The sequence below is a fragment of the Odocoileus virginianus genome, chromosome 6, assembly GCF_023699985.2.
Source record: "Odocoileus virginianus isolate 20LAN1187 ecotype Illinois chromosome 6, Ovbor_1.2, whole genome shotgun sequence".
NCBI lineage: Eukaryota > Metazoa > Chordata > Mammalia > Artiodactyla > Cervidae > Odocoileus > Odocoileus virginianus.
This window is the reverse complement of record NC_069679.1, coordinates 31,784,241-31,802,945: the sequence shown is the minus strand read 5'-3', so window position 1 is coordinate 31,802,945 and position 18,705 is coordinate 31,784,241. Positions and strand designations below refer to the sequence as shown.

Genomic DNA, 18,705 nt, shown 5'->3' with positions numbered 1-18,705 from the left:
TTAAACAGTTTTTCCACCCTGTTCTCCATAGTAGCTGTACTAGTTTGCATTCCTAACAACAGTTTAAGAGGGTTCCCTTTTCTTTGCACCCTCTCCAGCATTTATTGTTTGTAGACTTTTTGATAGTAGTCATCCTGACTGGCATGAGATGGTAGCTCATTGTGATTTTGATTTGCATTTCTCTGATAATGAGTCATGTTGAGCATCTTTTCATTTGTTAGCCACCAGATTAACATTTGAATCAGTAAACTGAGTAGAGCACATTTCCCTCTTTAGATGGGTGTTAGTCACTCAGTTGTGTCCAACTCTTTGGGACTCCATGGACTGTAGCCTGCCAGGCTCCTCTGTCCATGGGATTCTCCAGGCGAGAATACTGGAGTGGGCTGCCATTCCTTTCTCCAGGGGATTGCCTTACCCAATTAGCCAAAGGTCCGAATAAAATAAAAAGGTTGACCTTTCCCTTAGTAGGAGGGAACTCTTTCTGCCTGACAGTGCTGGAGCTGGGATACAAGTTCTTTCCTGCCTTTAGACTCTAATGAAACATGGGTTCTTTTTAGGTCTCAAGCCTCCTGGCTTTCAGACTGAATACACCAGGGTGTCTCTGGCTTGGTGCCTGCAGGTCTTGGGACTTGTCAGCTTCCATAATCTTGTGAGCCAATTCCTTGTAATAAACTGCACACACCTACACACATGTACTCGCATGCACCCTACTGGTTCTGTTTATCTGCAGAACCCTGGTTAAATATAGGCTAGAGGATTAATTGGGAGGAGAAGAAAAAATAGAATTAGAAAGAGATTTTAGTTTATGATGATGTCTCTTAATGGAGAAATTAGCAAGTGTTGTGTAGAGAGAAAGCAACTGTATCACCTCTCCCAGTTCAGTTCAGTTCAGTCGCTCAGTCGTGTCTGCCTCTTTGTGATCCCATGGACTGCAGCACACCAGGCCTCCCTGTCCTTCACCAACTCCCGGAGCTTACTCAAACTCATGTCCATGAGTCGGTGATGCCATCCAACCATCTCATCCTCTGTCATCCCCTTCTTCTCCTCTTCCAAGGCTCTTCAATTCCAAAACTGTGGAGAAGATTTGAATGAAGTTTCAGTAGTCACTATTCAGTTCACTAACTTTCATTCCTGTAAATTATACAGTTTGGATAGGCTAGAAGAAGGCAAATTACAGGCTGATTTACAGATATGTGGTGGTGGTGTTCACTGTTCAGTTGCCTAGTCATGTTTGACTGTGTCCGACCCCATGGACTGCGGCATGCTAGACTTCCCTGTCTTTTCCTATTTCCTGGAGTTTGCTCAAACTCATGTCCATTGAGTCAATGATGCAGATGTTTGACAACACCCAGAACCAATAGGGGGAAGCTTGCCAATAGCAGCAGTTAGTGGGGAAGCCCAGCAGAATGGAGGGCAGGACAGCTGCAAAGCAGGAGAACACATTATATTCGGATTAGCTTCTGCTTGAATGGGAGTTGGCATCATGGTGAAACCCCCTAAATATTTCAGGCAAAATATTAACTACTCTGGAAGCCAGGCTAGCTTGAGGAAATCAGGAGATAAAGAGAGAGCAGAATTAAGAGTTCCCTTTTTTAATGGTGCTTGAGGGGTGGATATTATCTCAAAAATGGTGGCTTAAAAGGTTCAGTGTCACTATTGTTCAAATTAGAAAATGCCTTGAAAAAATAGGAAAAAATTATAAGGCTCATTAGAATTTTTATCGTGGTTGTGGGAAAAACTGTAGAAATAACTGCTCCAAATTTAATGAAGGAGCACATTTTAAGGCAAGTTTTGATGCAGTGAGCACACATTTATGACAGAGGGCCATTTTGTTTAATTATCCTGTTCGTGGAGAGTATTTGTGCCTCATATATATAAGATGAATATGGATAGACTATACAGATTATTTTGGATGTTCAAATAAAGAAAGCTTCAGGACAATGGTGATACAATTTTAAGAGAATTTATATATGTGGAATTTGGAATTCTTATAATTAAGATATTATATGAGAAATTTGCTCATATTATAGAAGACTTAGAAATTAGGGGAAAAGGCACCAATAGTCCCACGACCTCAACTACAATCACTATTATTACTTTGATATATTTTATTTCTCGTATTAAAATGTATTTTTAAACAGTTTTAGTTATAGTCAACTAGCTTTTGTCATTAAACATTCTGTTATAAACATGCAACAAGGATTGTAATTGTAACATATTCAACCTCCTTTTCTCTTTTTTTTTGTTTTAAAGGGTACCCAACTTTTGTTGAGTGTAACTTCTCTAGGCACAAAAATGTTTGAGGTTGCTACTGAATAAATGCCAAGCCCTAAGCTGGAAGGTCAGGCGCTTGTTGGTTGCTTACTCCATGTCTGTTTCACCAGCCTTCTTTGCTAACAGAACCCTGATCTTGTCCGGATATTGTCTTCCTTGACATGATTCAAAGGTGGGTGACCCATTCTGTGGCTTAATAGTTGATCCTTGGTTTAGATGATAAGATATGAGGGTGGGGAGTCTTTTCTTGCTCTTAAAAGGGTAGCAGAAGAGATGGTCCTTGGATGGCAGAACCAAGTTATGAAAGGAACCTAGGATGGTGTTGATGAGCACTAAGTCAGTTAACTCTGAAACCTCTGGCTTCTTCACTGTTGAAGCACATTTGAGTTAGGTTTTCTGTATTCAAGGAGAAAGGATTCTATCTGAGAGATGAAGGTCATATTTTGCTTTGACATTCAAAATCAAATTATACAATAGGTCAAGAACAGTGAGAGATTTACTTGAGAGATTTATTACATTCTGTAGCTCTCCTCGCTCTCTGTGTCCACCCCTGTCCCTTCCCGCCAGCCACCCTCTGGCTAGCATATTGACAACTGAATCTGGAATATTTAGTTTACAGTGTTCTCCAGCTGTATGGTGGAGACCTTTCTGCCAACCTCTAAGACTTAACTGGGAATTAGAGGAAAGAAGGCCTTAGGGAAAAAAAGTAAACCTTTCTGGGCTCAGGGGATTGTGGACTGTGGGAAGTATGGGCGGGAGAGAAAGAGAGGACAAAGCATTCAGATATGAGTTTCCTGAGCTCTTATTTTCTAGTTTAGCAGCGGAGATTCATTCTTTGGGGGGTAATCCTGAGCCAAAAGAAGAGGGTTATTGCCTTTTCTCCCCTTGGTCATGGCCGGAGAGAAAAGTAGTGTAAGATGTTCAAGAAAAGGGCAGGGAGCTGAGGTTAGGTTTTTGGAGAGGAATTCCTATGCCGTATATAAGATGCTAAGACAAGAGCAGTGTGCTTGCCACAGGCTCACTTAAGGCAAAGGCTGGGATGGATGCTGGGCCACAGGGCGAGGTGGGGACCTGGCTGAGGCTCAGAGTTCTTCTATAGTGTGCTCCAAAGTGAGGTCAGATTACCCAGGAAGTTCTAATTAACTGAAACAAGACACCAGACTACATGTTACACCAGAGGCAGATCTCATCCTTGAATGCAAGTGAGGCAGTCTAGAGATCAGAGCATGTGAGGCAGCAGTCATGGAAGGTCCTGCCAAGGCCAAGGGTGATGGTCTTTCCGCTCATTCCCATCACATAGCACAGTCCATCTTCTTATGGAAAAAGGAAACAGGTAAGGAAGCCTGAATAAAACCCAAAGGGAATATTATCATTGTTATTATTAAATTATTACATTGGATACATCTCAGTCTGGACAGAATAATAAAAGCTATTTTTTTCATTTAAAAAAAAGTGAGAGCTTAGTATGATGATGAAATTAATTAATCATATCAATTAATTATAGACAAAATAAGCATTTTCTCTGTATTTCAAAACTAAAGTGTGAGTTGAATTGAATTTTTTCTGTGTTCAAGATAAACATAGTTTTCATCACTGCAGTTTATAACAGTGGCACAATAGTCCATGACAAACATCTTTGAGCATACAGATTTTTCTACATTTCGGGTTATTTCTCGAATTAGACTTCTGCAATAAGTTTGCTGTTTCAACAAAATGATCATTTTCTTTTTATGCTGAAATGCTTTCCAATAAAGCAATTTTAATTTACACTATTACTAGCACCAAAGTATCAATTACAGTTTCACATATTCTCTGGCATTTAATATTGCTTTGTCTATAATTCATGTTATACAACATGCAACTACAAGGTATTGTAATGTAACATATTCAAATCCTTTTCATCATATTTTTTGTTAAAGGTACCAATTTTTTGATGAACTTCTTAGGCACAAAATGTTTGAGTTGCTACTGAATAATGCAAGCCAAGTGGAAGTCAGGGTTGTTGGTGCTTATCCATGTCTGTTTCACAGCTTCTTTGACTAAAGAACCGTCTTGTCCGGTATTGTATCCTTGGCACATAAGATTCAAAGGTGGTAGATCCAATCTGGCTAATAGATGAACCTTGGATTAGATGATAAGCAGAGGTGGTGATCCTTTTCTTGCTCTTAAAAGGGTAGCGAGGAGTATGGTACAATGGATGAGACAGACCTTTAACAAGTTATGAAAGGAACCTAGGATGGAATGACACTAAGTACAGTATAAACTCTGAAACCTCTGCTTCTACACTGATTAAGCAAATTGAGTTAGTTCTATAAGGAGAAAGGATTCTATCTGAAGATGAAGGTCAATTTGCTTTGAACATTCAAAATCTAAATTATACATAGGTCAAGAACTGAGAGATTTCGTGAGATTATAATTCTTAGCTCGTCGCTCTTGGTCCACACCCTGTCCCTTTCGCCAGCCAAACCTGGCTACAATTGAGAACTGAATCGAATACTTAAGTTTACAGGTAACTCCAGCGAGGTGGAAGACCTCTGCCCTCTAGACTTAACTGGGAATTAGATGAAAGAAGCCTTAAGGACAAAGAAGTAAACTCATTTGGGCTCAGGGATTTGACTGTGGAGTATGGCGAGAGAAAAAGGACCAAGCATTCAGAATGAGTTTCCAGAGCTCTATTTCAGAATTTTAGCAAGGAGATCATTCTTGGGTAACTGAGCAAAAAAACATGGAGTTATGCTTCTACCACTTGGTCATGCGAGAGAAAGTATGTAAGATGTCAAGAAAAGGCAGAGTGAGGTTCAGTTTTTGGAGAGGAATCTCTATGCCGTATATTAATGCATAAAGACAAGAGCGTGTGCTTGCACAGCACTAAGGCAAAGGCTGGATGATGCTGGCCGGGCGAGTGGGACCTGCTAGTCTCAGAGTCCTATATGTGCTCCAAAGTGAGGTCAGATTACCAGAAGTTAATTAACTGAAACAAGACACCGACTACTATGTACACCAGAGCAATCCATTCTTGAATGCAAGTGAGCAGTCTAGAGATAACATGTCGGCAGCAGCATGAAGTCTGCAAGCCCAGGGGTGATGTCATTTGCAGCATCTACTCCATCACATAGCACAGTCATCTTATGGAAAAGGAAACAGTAGAAGCCATAAACCAAAGGAGATATATCATGTTGTATTAAATATTACATGGATATACTCAGTCTGGACAGATAATAAAAGCATTTTTTATTCATTTAAATAAAAGTGAGAGCTTAGTATGAGAGACCATTATTAATATATCATTAATTAAGACAAAATAAGACATTTCTCTGTATTTCAAACTTTAAATATATATATTTTCATATAATAAGTGCAAAACATTGGTGTTTTAATTTACTTCTTATCAGTCAGTAGAATATATGTTTTTTAAAAATTCATTTTCATCTGTAGTGATTATTTAATACTTATAGTTTATTTCATTAGATGCAATATCAAACATTTTGTACCTTTAGAAAGCAATGTTTGTTTACTGTAAAGAAGTTAGTGAATTCAGTCTCAGGCCTTTACGCCTGTTGGGGGACTTTAATAAGGATGGCAAATGGGCAGAGCTGTTCAGAAGCCCATGATGCATCTCTTTTTGGAGAGGGTTTACTTGGGGTAAGCCCTACCCATGAGCTTTAAAAAATTTCCACTCTGAGCTTCCGTGATAGCCTGGCACCATATTCTCATTTACAAGTTTCCTGGCTGCAACTTATAAGAAGGAAGTTTTAGAAACCAAACAGTGTATGCTCCTACTCTTGAAAATCATCCAACAGACAATATTGTAAAGTTTCGTGGCTTTCATCTCTTTTCCTTTGCTTCTTTTCCTGCAATGAGTGTGTCCCAGCAGGCATGGGCTGCTTATTTGACCTGCTCCATGGGGGTGCAGATTCCTGTTCTTCTCATCACATCACACCACATGGTGCGTGAGGTGGCTGTGTCATCCGACAGAGTGTCACCAGCCTCCTTTGGAAGTCAGCATCTGAGGAGACTGTGGGAAATCACAAGGGTGACTGAGACCTCTCCCTAACCCCGCCATCCTTCTCCACTTTCCACAAATAGTGTGCTGTGACCTGTCCCCACTTATCTCAGTGATCCTCAGCTCGCTCTCATTGGACATTGACGAGAAGAGTGAAGTTGCTGTTGGTTCTTGCCATCCGGGGAGCCTGCCTCCTGCTGCTTCTGGGACAGACTTGCCCTGGGAAGGGCCATTCAAATCCCCAGGTAGTCAGTCCTGAAGGGCAAGATCAAAGATCCAAGTTTTGTGTCTAGTTAAACTGGGCTACATGTGGGAATACTGAAGTTTATCAGATTAAGGAAGAAAGTGACAACAGAAGGAAAAAATCTTTATCCCACCAAACAAAACTCTTTTAATTAGTGTATATTTCAAGCCTTTCTTTTTGGTCAACTTTTATAAGTCCAAATTGGAATACACACACAACCTTGCAGTTTGCATTTTTGTTTCTGTGTCTATATAAACAAGCTTCCACACGCTGTTACACAGTGTTATGCAGGTGTGGGGAGTTTGAAAATCTGACATGGCTTCCCTGTGCTTCTTGCCAGGGGTTGGCCCAGAGGTGCTCAAGTGACCAGCTGTGGCCCATGTGATGTGACTAGGGTCTGCTGAGTATACCTCTCAGAAAGAGGAGATGCAGAGGAAGAGCCAGGCCTTCTTCTGTGGGGCCCGGTTATGCTTGCAAGGTGATCCTCGTTACTGAGCAGGCATCTGTTTATTATGAGGCCCACTACAGAGGCAGCAAACACGCTGAAGATGGCAACTATTCCCTAAGAAACTGTTTTGTCCAAGATGTGCTGCTGTGAGTAAAGTAAGCACACCGTGGTCCCTGCTCTAGTTACAAGACAAACCTACAATCTACTGATGAGACAAAGAGTCCCAAATAATTATAACACAAAGCCAGTGTGATGCTTCCTTTAGCGTTGTTATTCCTAACCAGTGGCACGTAAAGACGACTGTCCAATGCTTTACCAGTTAGCAGTTCTGGGTTACAGCACCTCTGTAATCTGATTGGGTTACCACATATCACTGACCTTGGTCATCTACCCATTTGTAAAATGAGGAAGCTATACTATTTGAGCTCTGTGTCTCTTTTAATTATTAATAATATTTTATATTTCTCCCATTCTGGTAATAATAAGCTGGCATGTGACTAATTGAATGAATGACTCCTCAGAGGGTTTTTTTTTGGGGAGTAGGGGCTGTTTTTTGCGTGTGTCAAGAAGTTATATAAAAGTAAAACAGAACAATGAGAGAAAAATTGTAAGGTGCACAGATGTTTGGTAGGCAGGTGGAATTAGATATACTTTGCAAATTGATAGAATGAAAACAAGCTAATTTTATTTTGGATTATAAAAATAAGATATACAGTGTGTTGGGTAATAGAAAAATTATGTGTCCAGGAAGAGGTAGGAACTGGAGGGTGGCCTGACTGTCATCTTTAGGCTGGTGAAGGGCACAGTGCTAATTGATCATCTTCTTCACTTTGTGTTTCCTCCCATCAGTGCAGTAGGTCAGTGGTGCTGATTGGATGGTGAGTCAGAGAAAATGAAAGGAAACCTATTTCTACTCTGGGTTCTCAGCACATAGATTTATTGCTCCTGTATTTATTTCAGCAGCAAATATAGAACCAGACTCAAAATGACAAGTTTACAAGCCAAGCAGGACCTGTAGTTGAATACATTCCCCAGAATAATGACATTTCCTCCTTGCAAACCAGCTGTTACCCAGAAGGTTAAGAAAGAAAACTCTCTGTGTAGCACTGTCTAGTTGGCTAGATCCAGGTGCTCCATGTATAAACATGGCTTTGATATACTCTAGTTTCAGATCTTTTGAGGTATCAGTTTTTGTGGGACTATCCCAAGTTGCCTCACCTTTCTTTGAAACACTGTGCTAAGTTGCTTCAGTTGCTACTTTGTTCTCTATATTCTGCTCTAACTCTCTTCTATTCTAACTATGGCAGTCAGTTAAAGCACACATCATGTCACTGGACTGCTACAAATTCATCAGAAGTTTCCCAGTGTTACCAAGAATACACTCTATCTCTTTATGATGGAGCACAGGCTGCTGTGTTATTGGTTCTTGTTTTCATCCTCACCCTTGTCCCATAGTACTGTCTTGCTTGCTCACTCTGCTTTCTAAAAAGAAACCTCCTAAGCTCCTTTCATTTAGAGGTCCTTTGAGGTCATTAATTTATTTATTCATTCACTCAAATCATCCATTCAGGTAAAAAATATTTACTAAGTCCCTCCTAAGAAGTGCCAACTACTGTTTTAGTTGTGGTCACATAGGGTTATTACATGTGTGAGCTGGCATTTGTGCTCACAGAGATGAACTTGCCTAGGAAGAATTGCAAAAATGTATTTCTAGCACTTCTCATTTAATTCAGTTCATTTTAAGATAATAAAGAATTGGCATATTTTGTTACCCTTGGTTTTGTGGTATTAGAGGCATAACTCTAGAGTCTAAAAAAAAATTGCTTTAGCAAAAAGAATGATTTCAAGAGGTAACCTATTTCCATACCGGTTTTTTGTGCTTCATGTATGATGCATATATCATAACGGCTCAGATTTGTGTATTTTGCATTTTTAAGAAGTTTGAATTGAGGGAGGAGAATATTCTGTTTATCTTTAATGGAACAGCTTGACTCTGTGCTTCACAGTCACCAACTTTAAGTCACTGTTACACTAGGAAAGCAAACGGACCAGGGCATAAAGAGCAGGTCAAAGATTGTATGGAAAATGACAATATTTTACAATGTAGAATTTTGGCAAAATGTGAATACTATAGTTACACATTCAAACCTCTTCAGCTGCTGAGGTATCATCTAATAATGTCCAACAATTGGCTCCCCAGCAGGTGTACTCCAAATGTAATGATGTTCTTGAAGCTTTTCTTTACAGAATCATTTCTCAAATGTGTACAGATTGCCTTGTGTCAGTGTGGAGAGCCCTTTTAGCATTTCAACTCAGATTTCAGAGGAAGACTCATTAATTAGGGCTTTTTCAGACAAATTCCCTCACTGACAAGAAAAACTGCTGACACATTACTGAGATGATACCAAAGTTCAAACCGCGCGCGCGCGTGTGTGTGTGTGTGTGTGTGTGTGTGTGATCCCTTTGAAGTTGAACTTTTCATTCCAAAGTTTATGGTGTTTCACTTCTGTTGATTTTATGTCTGTGTTTCCAACTAGGTTGAAAAAATTTTTAGAACAGATAATATCATGGTATATTATTTTTTCCTTCTTTCTTCCCTCTCTTCCTCTCTCCTGTATTTCCCCAGCTAACACAATCAGTTTTCAGCATATGACAGTAAAAAATAGATACTCAATGTAATTTTTCCCATTAGACTATAACCTTGAGAGAGAGAACTGACCATCTCATTCATCATTATAACCTTGATGTCTGGTGCCTGGGTATAGTAGGCACTCCCTAAATTTTCTAAATCAATAAGTGAAAAAGTAAATTTTGTTGATTAACTGATTATCATAAGTACTGCTTCAGAGGCACTTACTCACTTACTGAAATCCCTGGAAACTCTGGAGAAGCCCCAAAGAAGTGGATGCTAAATGCGTAAATGGCTCATTTTATTTTACAGTGAAGACATATTTCTGGCTCAGTTGAACAATAAAATTAAGACATTTGAGTATGACTATCTTCTCGACCAACTATTTGTAGAGAACTCCCTGGAGAGAGCCTGAAGCATCATCGTATATGACATGGTGGCTGTTTTCCCTCAGTCTGGTATTTCTGTCTGATGGGATCATGGGTCTCTGACCTTGATCCACTGCTCTCTACTTGTTCACCCTGGGTAAGAGAACTCAAGGGACATGGGGAAATCTTACTGACAAAGGACCACACTCTTCTAAGGGATGCTGAAATGTGCAGATGCTGTTATCATGAGGCACGGCTAGGTAACAATTGCATACACAGAAATGATCATAAGGTCTGATGCATGATTCTATGTGGGCTTATTTTATTAATATTATTGTATAGAATGTAATATATACTACACTATTGTATATTATGAATAGTATCTATTCTATTAGCATTACAATATTCTATATTATTATTTTATTATTTCCTATTCTATGATGTTTTTATTGTGCTAACAAAATACACTTTATCATCAAAAGTGAAAGTATTAGCTGAGTTGTGTCTGACTGTTTGCATCCCCATGGACTTCTGTGTCCATGGAATTCTGGCAAGAATACTGGAGTGGGTAACCCCATTCCCTTCCCCAGGGGATCTTCCTGACCCAGGGATTGAACCTGGGTCTCCTGCATTGCAGAGAGGTTTTTTACAGTCTGAGCCTCCAGGGAAGCCCACACTACAGTTCATCTATATTCTAGTTAAATAATTTATTATTATTATTCATCCTTATATTTATGAGAGATATGTTGATATTCCATTCATTTTCAAAAGATGAAACAGAATCACAGTAGTGAGACAACTTTTTGTGTGAGAAGAACTTCTTAAGAAAGGATTACAACTAGCAGCCTCCCTGGTTGAAAGACCATACATTACCCAAATCCTCAGGCCAACTTTCTTTGTGATTAACTAGATCTGGAAGATGGACAAGAGGCTGTTATTACTGCAGTGTGAAAACATGAGAGAATTCTAACTTTAAGTGACAGTCACTTCTTATGCACTTAACATTTTCCTAACAGTTTCTTCAAACTCTACAGAAAAAATGTGAATGATCTGAATGAGTCATTCTGCACTCAAGGGAGTTAGCTATCCTTATTTCTCTGGGTTATTGAACCCAAGCATTTATTTCCTGTCGTCTGTTTTGTAGAGTGTATATTGGAGTAAATTGAGGGTGAGTGAATTCTCTAACACCTTAGAGTTGGAAAGAATATTTGGGATGGTCCCCGATACAAGAAGCCCTGCTATACTGTTCCTGACAGGTGGACCTCAGCTACAGTTTGTACATTTTCAATGATGATCTAACTTACCACTTCAGCCTATTCAGTTCAATAAGTTTGTATTGTTAGAAGATTCTTTTTGGTTTTTTCCTCCTTCCCTTTTTTCCATCTTTTCTCCTGTTCCTTGTTCTGTTGTAAATGGAAATCTTGATTTATTTATACTTCCACTCACTGGTTCTCCAAAGCTATATAGAATGATGCAGATCTTTCTTATACACGTTAGCCCTTTTTTGTATTTGATGCCAACCCTCGTGCTAGCCCCAGGGAATCTGGTGTCAGGGATAAACATCTCAGTTTCATCAGTCCTTGGCCCTTCGCTCTCCTGGGAACATTTCTCTGGATGAGCTTTTTGTTTATTCATGTCACGCTCAACACTTGGAATTCAGACTGGAAGGTGGTATTGTGGACAATGAGTTTAGGCCTTCCAGGTTCTCAACACTATGTTCTATTAACTAGGAATAGAACTATTAAGCGCTACACTTCTACCAGGTTTATGTTTGTATCACTTATGTTATTGGTTCATATTATGATGGCTACTGAAATCCATGGGTCTTTCTTATAAAAGATATAACTATTGTTATTGTGGAAACTTTAAGAAATGTAAAAAATAGAAAAAAGTCACCTAAGTAAGTTCATCATACTTTAGGAATGTATTTAATATGTTCTTGAATATATTTTACAAAAGTGAATAATACTAGACATATAAATTTATAATCTTTTCAACTTTTTATATCATGAAAGATCTTTATATTCTAGTCAATATGAAATTACTTTATTAAATTTAATTTCTTTGTAGGATTCCTTTGTGCAGTTGTATGGTATCGTGATTTATTTAACCTTTTTCCTAATGATGATTATCTAAGTTGTTAATACTTTCATTTTTTATGATGCACAATGCTGTGATGGGTATTTTCCATACACATTTGCCTATTGATTTGATAAATTCCTGGCAGGGGAATTACTAAACAATATGCACAACTCCAGAAACTGTTGCCCATGTTGTACTTTCTCTAACAGCACAGAAGACTGGGCTTCTGGTTGATTCTGATGATAACAAGGGTGGTTGGGGCCAAAGTACACTATGGGAACTTTTCATACTTATAGAGTGTGGAAATGGGGACAATGTACTTGTCAAACACTCAGGTGCATTGTGTGTGTGTGTGTGCATGTGTGTGTGTATCTGGCAGATTTTCATGCATATGGAAATAGGCAAGCACCTAAGTAAGTGCACGCAAAGGAGAGACAGTTATGTAGGAGAGTTTAGGCGAGGAGAGGGAGAGAGGACAGAGTTTGTCGCGCCATGTGTGGCCCACATGACTTGAGAGGATTCTTTGAGGGGCAGGCGTGAGTCCTGTAGGATCTAGTTTGTGCATCTGGATTCCTTGGTTGGTCTTAGACCTTAGGGATAAAAGCTTTTCTGATAGTAACATCTCTGCCCAGTTTCTTCTGTCGCTCCCATGGCTCTGGCAGATCCCCCTGCCACTGGCTAAGTCATTTACCAGCCTGCCTGGCAGGACCTCCTCCTCAAACCTGGTGTTTTGTCTTCAGTACCATATGCTGGCCTCCTGGATTTTTGTAGATGACCTTAACTTCTTGATGTGAAGTTTTACTCCTGTGTCCTTTTAAAAATTGGAGTTATGACTCTGAGAACAAGAACTATCTTTCCATTGTTATATTTCAGAAAGTAATTTGGTATCTGTGTCACAGATTTTTAGGGTATGCCTATGGATTTGAGAAGGAAACAAATGTGACATTAAAAAAAAATCTTTGTAAATATTTTTATAGCAATTGATTTAAAAAATAGGAAAAACATTGCTTGACCTTCCACAAGGCAATCCTTCAGTATGGTGAAGTAAAGCATGTTCTTAGGTTATTAGAATTAACTGTCATTCTTAAGTTTAACACCCTGTCACTCTCAGGGGAAAATGCACATTGTTCAGTGCCCTCTTCAGCTCTGTGTCCCAGCAAATCCTGCCTTGTTTTTATTCCCAGTCATTCCACACTCCATTTATCTCAGATATACACCTTTCCTCTGTCTGAATGTTCTGTTATTCTTTCTCTGTCTGCAAATTATTGCTTAGCCTTCCAGGTTGGGTTCAGATGTTACCTCTTCCAGGAAGGCCTCCCTGAGTTTCCCCTTACTCCAGACCAAAGGGACCTAATGGAACAGGGTGTCTAGTGAGACTGAATTAAGCACACACTCCTCTGGGTTGTCTTGGCTGCATGGTCTCCCTCACTCCACCATGACAATGAAATCATGGTAACTGGGCATACACACCAAGGAAACCAGATCTGAAAGAGACACGTGCACCCCAATGTTCATTGCAGCACTGTTTATAATAGCCAGGACATGGAAGCAACCCAGATGCCCATCAGCAGACGAATGGATAAGGAAGCTGTGGTACATATACACCATGGAATATTACTCAGCCATTAAAAAGAATTCATTTGAATCAGTTCTAATGAGATGGATGAAACTGGAGCCCATTATACAGAGTGAAGTAAGCCAGAAAGATAAAGACCATTACAGTATACTAACACATATATATGGACTTTAGAAAGATGGTAACGATAACCCTATATGCAAAACAGAAAAAGAGACTCAGATGTATAGAACAGACTTGTGGACTCTGGGAGAAGGCGAGGGTGGGATGTTTCAAGAGAACAGCATTGAAACATGTATATTATCTAGGGTGAAACAGATCACCAGCCCAGACTGGATACATGAGACAAGTGCTCGGGCCTGGTGCACTGGGAAGACCCAGAGGGATCGGGTGGAGAGGGAGGTGGGAGGGGGGACCGGGATGGGGAATACATGTAAATCCATGGCTAATTCATTTCAATGTATGACAAAAACTACTGTAATGATGTAAAGTAATTAGCCTCCAACTAATAAAAATAAATGGAAAAAAAAAAAGAAATCATGGTAAGAAAAACCACAAGTAAGTAAAGTGATTATTAATCAGAGGATGAGCAGTGATGGTTTGGATAGCTCCAAGCAATGGTAAGGTATGGGAAGGAGTTCTGGAGGGGTTTGAGCAGCAGACAAATGGAACCACAAGGGAAGGAATGTTGGTTGTATGTATAAAAGGGATGAAACAATCCTGGATTTAGTTGTGGTCAGTGCAGCTGGTTAAATATGTGTATGTCCACAATGCCACACATGTCCTGTCTGATGCCACTGCGCCTGGTGGGCTGGGGGGAGAGGGGTTATGAATCAGCACGACTAAGGCCTGGCTGTGATAAGGCAGACCTTCCTAGAGGACTAGGGATCCTGGAGTCCCAGCTCAGAACAGAATAGGAAGCTATTTCCTATTGGTTTAAAATGTCTGTATTCCTAAATAGGTTGCCATCACTCCCCACCACAGGCACTCTTTCTCCTAAGTCATTTCTTGGGCTCCGCCTTATTGCTGGACCCCTTCTCTCATCCTATGCTGATTTTTCTCTCCTTTTGACCTTTAAGTCTGGACACTTCATACATTCATTCCCTTCTTGTCCTTTGGAACTTGCCAGTGAAAAGCTCATAATTTCTTTCAGTGTATACCTCAGACTAAGGTCCTGCCTTTGCATAGCCAGAAAAGATCATTAATTAGCTTTCCCAAACAAAGGAGTTGACTTTCCTGTTATTTTATATGACTGCTTCAGAAGCAGGTACAGTGTTTTATTTCTAAAAGAAAGTTTTCTTTCCTGGGTCCATTAGAGTATTTTTAGGGGTAGGGGATACAGAGAAATGGGAAAGGACTCTGGTGCAGGAGAAAGAACCTTGGTCTCTGAGTCAGAAGACATGGTTTTAAATGCCCTTTGAACTAAGTGTTCATAGGTGTGTGACCCTAGGAGCACTGCTTAATCTCTCTGAGCAGAAGTTGTCTTATACTGGTTACAAAGTGTGGAGAATAGTAATGATTGTCACAGACATTAAAGAGACAATGCATGTTAGAATGAGTAGGACAGGGGCTGGTTCAGAGCAGGTGCTCAAAATTGTAGTTTTAAAAAAGATATTTTTGATCTGTATGATATCATTAGTCACTATTGTGACAATGGTCTTAGTTATCTTTTTTTATGTCTTTCAGTTCTCACTGTCTTATACCCCAGCCAACACTTGGCATAATCCAGCTTTCTAAATTTCAGTAGTCTTGTTGTAAAGTTGCATTTCATTGTTATTTTAACTTTCCTTTCTCTGATTACTTGTTGATTTGAATGTCTATTCTTATGCTTTTGGCCTTTAAGATTTCCTTTATCATAAATTGCATTTTGTAATCCTTTGCCTGTTTTTCCTTTGAGAGTGCTGTCTTTTTATTTTGGATTTAGGAGTTTCTTAGACATTCTAGATATTAATCTCAAACAGGTAAAGCTTTGTGAATATCTCCTCCTGTTCTGTCAGTGCTGTATTAATTTTGTCCATGGTATTCTCTATGGAACTGACAAGTTAATTTTGATGAAGCCTAATTAGTCAGTGTTTTGATTCTTGGTTTGTGTTTTTGCAGTTTAAGAAGTCTTTTCCCATTCTTAGGTCATGGTAGGTCTTCTGCTTTTTCTTTTACTACCATTTTAGCATTTAGGTAACTGTTATGGAATGAAAGTTTGTGTCTCCCCCAAATTCACATGCTGACTTCCATATACAATCCCCAATGTGATGGTACTCAGAAGTGGGGCCTTTGAGAGGTAATTAGGTCATGAGGGTGGAGCCCTCGTGGATGGGATTAGTGCCCTCATAAGAAGAGACGTGGGAGAGCTTGCCTTTTCTCTCTGTTCTCTACCATGTGAAGATACAACAAGAAGACAGCCACCAGTAACCCAGGAATCAGGCCCTCACCCAGACACCAGGTGTGTCGGCAGCTTGAGATTGGACTTCTAAGCCTCCAGAACTGTGAGAAAGACACTCTTGCTGTTTATAGCAGTCTGAACTAACATAGTAAGTAATCCAGGTAGAGTTTGTATAGGACTTTGCATGTGCTTGAGCAGGGATCCAGGTTTAGTTTCCTCATTATTTTCTTTATATTTCTAGAACTCAATTGGTACATGGTACTGTTCAGTAAAGTCTGTTGACTGAAGGAATTGAAGTTTCCTCAAAAGTGGGGAAAAGATGTGTGTGTATGTGTGTGGTGTGTGAGTGTATTGTGTAAGTGTGTGTGTGGGGTGAGTGTATAAGGTGTGAGTGTGTATAAATCCTGTGAAAGGTATTTCCCTCTGACCGAGGAAGACTATGGTTAGAACTGGTGGCTATAATCCCTCCTCCCCACCCCAGCTCAAATATTGACTTAGGGTTTGTGTGGGAGGATGGAATGGCAGCATAGGTTTAAGAAAATATTTATCTCTTGATTGAAATTTACTCAGATTTCTGTTTTCAATTTAGTTTTATTTGAGTGTGATAGAGTCAAAAGTTATATTAAAAATATCTAAAGCTGGTACCAGTATTGTTGCCTAGAGAATCCCATAGACAAAGGGGCCTGGTGGGCTACAGTCCATGGGGTCACAAGAGTCGGACACAGCTTCGTGACTAAACCACCAAACCACCACCACCACCACTAAAGCTGGTACCATTTAGGTACTGACCAGTTAAAATGAATGCTTTTAATGTGTCACATTGGTGTGCTCTGGCTGGATATTAACCATGGAAACAGTAGTTTCCCAGTTATTATTAGATATTATTTAATGATAATATATATAAAAGAGCTCTGTGAATTTAAAGACTTACACAAATGTTAGGCAATACTATTATTATCTCTGTTTGACTGCTTAGAAATATAATGTGAAAAGCCCTATTTTTCTATATAAAGTGGATTCTGGATGCTAGAATACAACTCTCTGGATCAATGGTTGAAAGAAGATAACTAATTTAAAAAGTTTCCTTTGACTTGACTGGAAAATTTTCTGCACCTCAGTGTGACTTGACATCAGGGTCAACCAGCACCTGTTCTTTGACCTCTGATGCTGTTGAAGTTTTAGTTCAGAAAAGTTTGGGGGCACCTTTGTGGTTCTCCAGTCTGATTCGAGTGTTTTCCTATTTTTAGCCAGTTTTAAGGAAACTGATTCCAGTAGGTGGAGCTCTTTCTCAATGTTTGTTCAGTTTCCATTGAGGTGGGGACTTGTTTTTCACTTTTCTTTTCTACACTGGCTTAGTCATAACTTGGTACAGGTACTTAAAACAGTGTCTGAAATTAGTATCAAATGTAGGTTATGTGTTTCTGTAAAATGAGTTTTCCCCCAAGTTGTTTCATGGGACAGCTATGATTAATTTCCTTCTGAGATCTGATCAAACACCACTGACTTTTTTTTTTTCCTTTGATTATCTACATCAAAGACCCAAAATACCTACACTTTACTATGAAGCTATGTCCGGGTCCATGATCAAATGTGACATCTTTTGATGTGAATTCTCATCATGCATATCAATGCCCTGGCTTTTGTGTTACATGGTCTGTGTTGCCTCACTCCTCCTGTATATTAGCAATGTTGAGTTTGGGGTTTAGAAGCTGCAAATGTATTTGATCATAAATATGCATATAGCAAGAAAGCTCTTTCTCGTCTGGATAATCCATTTAGTGCCACATCTGTAGGCTTCTCCATATACTTGGAATTATGCACAGGAAACAGAATTTAAAAAAAGAAATGTCTAGAGGTTGTCACTTTAGAAGCAGTAGGCTCTTTAGAAGCAGTAGGCTGAGTTGTAAAATGGACATCCATGAGCCAGGGCTTAGTAGAATTTTCAGGGCTTAGTAGAATTTTTTTTTTTTAAGTTAGTAATCTATTTGCTTTAAGAAATGTCATCTATACTCTAGACTTTGGACTGATTTATTAGTAAACATTACTAACCATAGTTTGGACTAACTTATTAGTAAACATTAATAAAATTAAAAACTTACATATGGAGATTTATAGCAGAGTTATGATGCTGTTTCTTCAGTGAACCTTCCGGAATTTTTTGTAGGAATAAAAAGAAAAAAATGTAGCTAAAGTGTCCAGCATCTGTGATCACAGGTATGAGAGCAGAAAATGTAACAAATTCTTTTTTCATTTGTCCTGTTTTCTTTTTCCCCCTTTCCTGCTGTTTGACCTGTGAGCAGTGCAGAAAGCACGTTTCAAGTATGTGGTATTTTTCTACTGTTAGCCTGGAAGCATGATAAGTAGATGGTAACAGCACATTAATGGGGTGTAGTGGACCAAGTATGTTAGACTTTCTGCTAAGATGCTGAGAGATGTTTAAGGAGATTAGAGATAAGGAGGAATAGCTGCTGCTATAATCCACTGATGTTTCTGGGTACTAGGCAGGAAGACTAGAGAACACTCCAATAATTTCATTGCTAGTCTCCATTCTTCATGCTTCAAGGCTAGTAGTGGGGAATCCGAGTAAAATTAATTCAACAGATAGTTACTGAGCACTCAAACAATCTTAGTAGCTAGACACAGGAATCTGAATAAATATGCATTTTGTCTTTTTGAAGGATATACACAAATGCATAATTAT

General features: G+C 39.3%; 1 long non-coding RNA gene across 1 annotated transcript; it reads right to left on the bottom strand.

The window, feature by feature from the left end:
• Positions 1–5,827: 5,827 nt before the first annotated feature.
• LOC110148646 (uncharacterized) lies at positions 5,828–11,594 on the bottom strand. The gene is made up of 2 exons (XR_002317220.2): positions 11,271–11,594; positions 5,828–6,532 (listed from the first exon to the last, which is right to left on the bottom strand). It is a non-coding gene; the product is annotated as an uncharacterized lncRNA (long non-coding RNA).
• Positions 11,595–18,705: the final 7,111 nt, after the last annotated feature.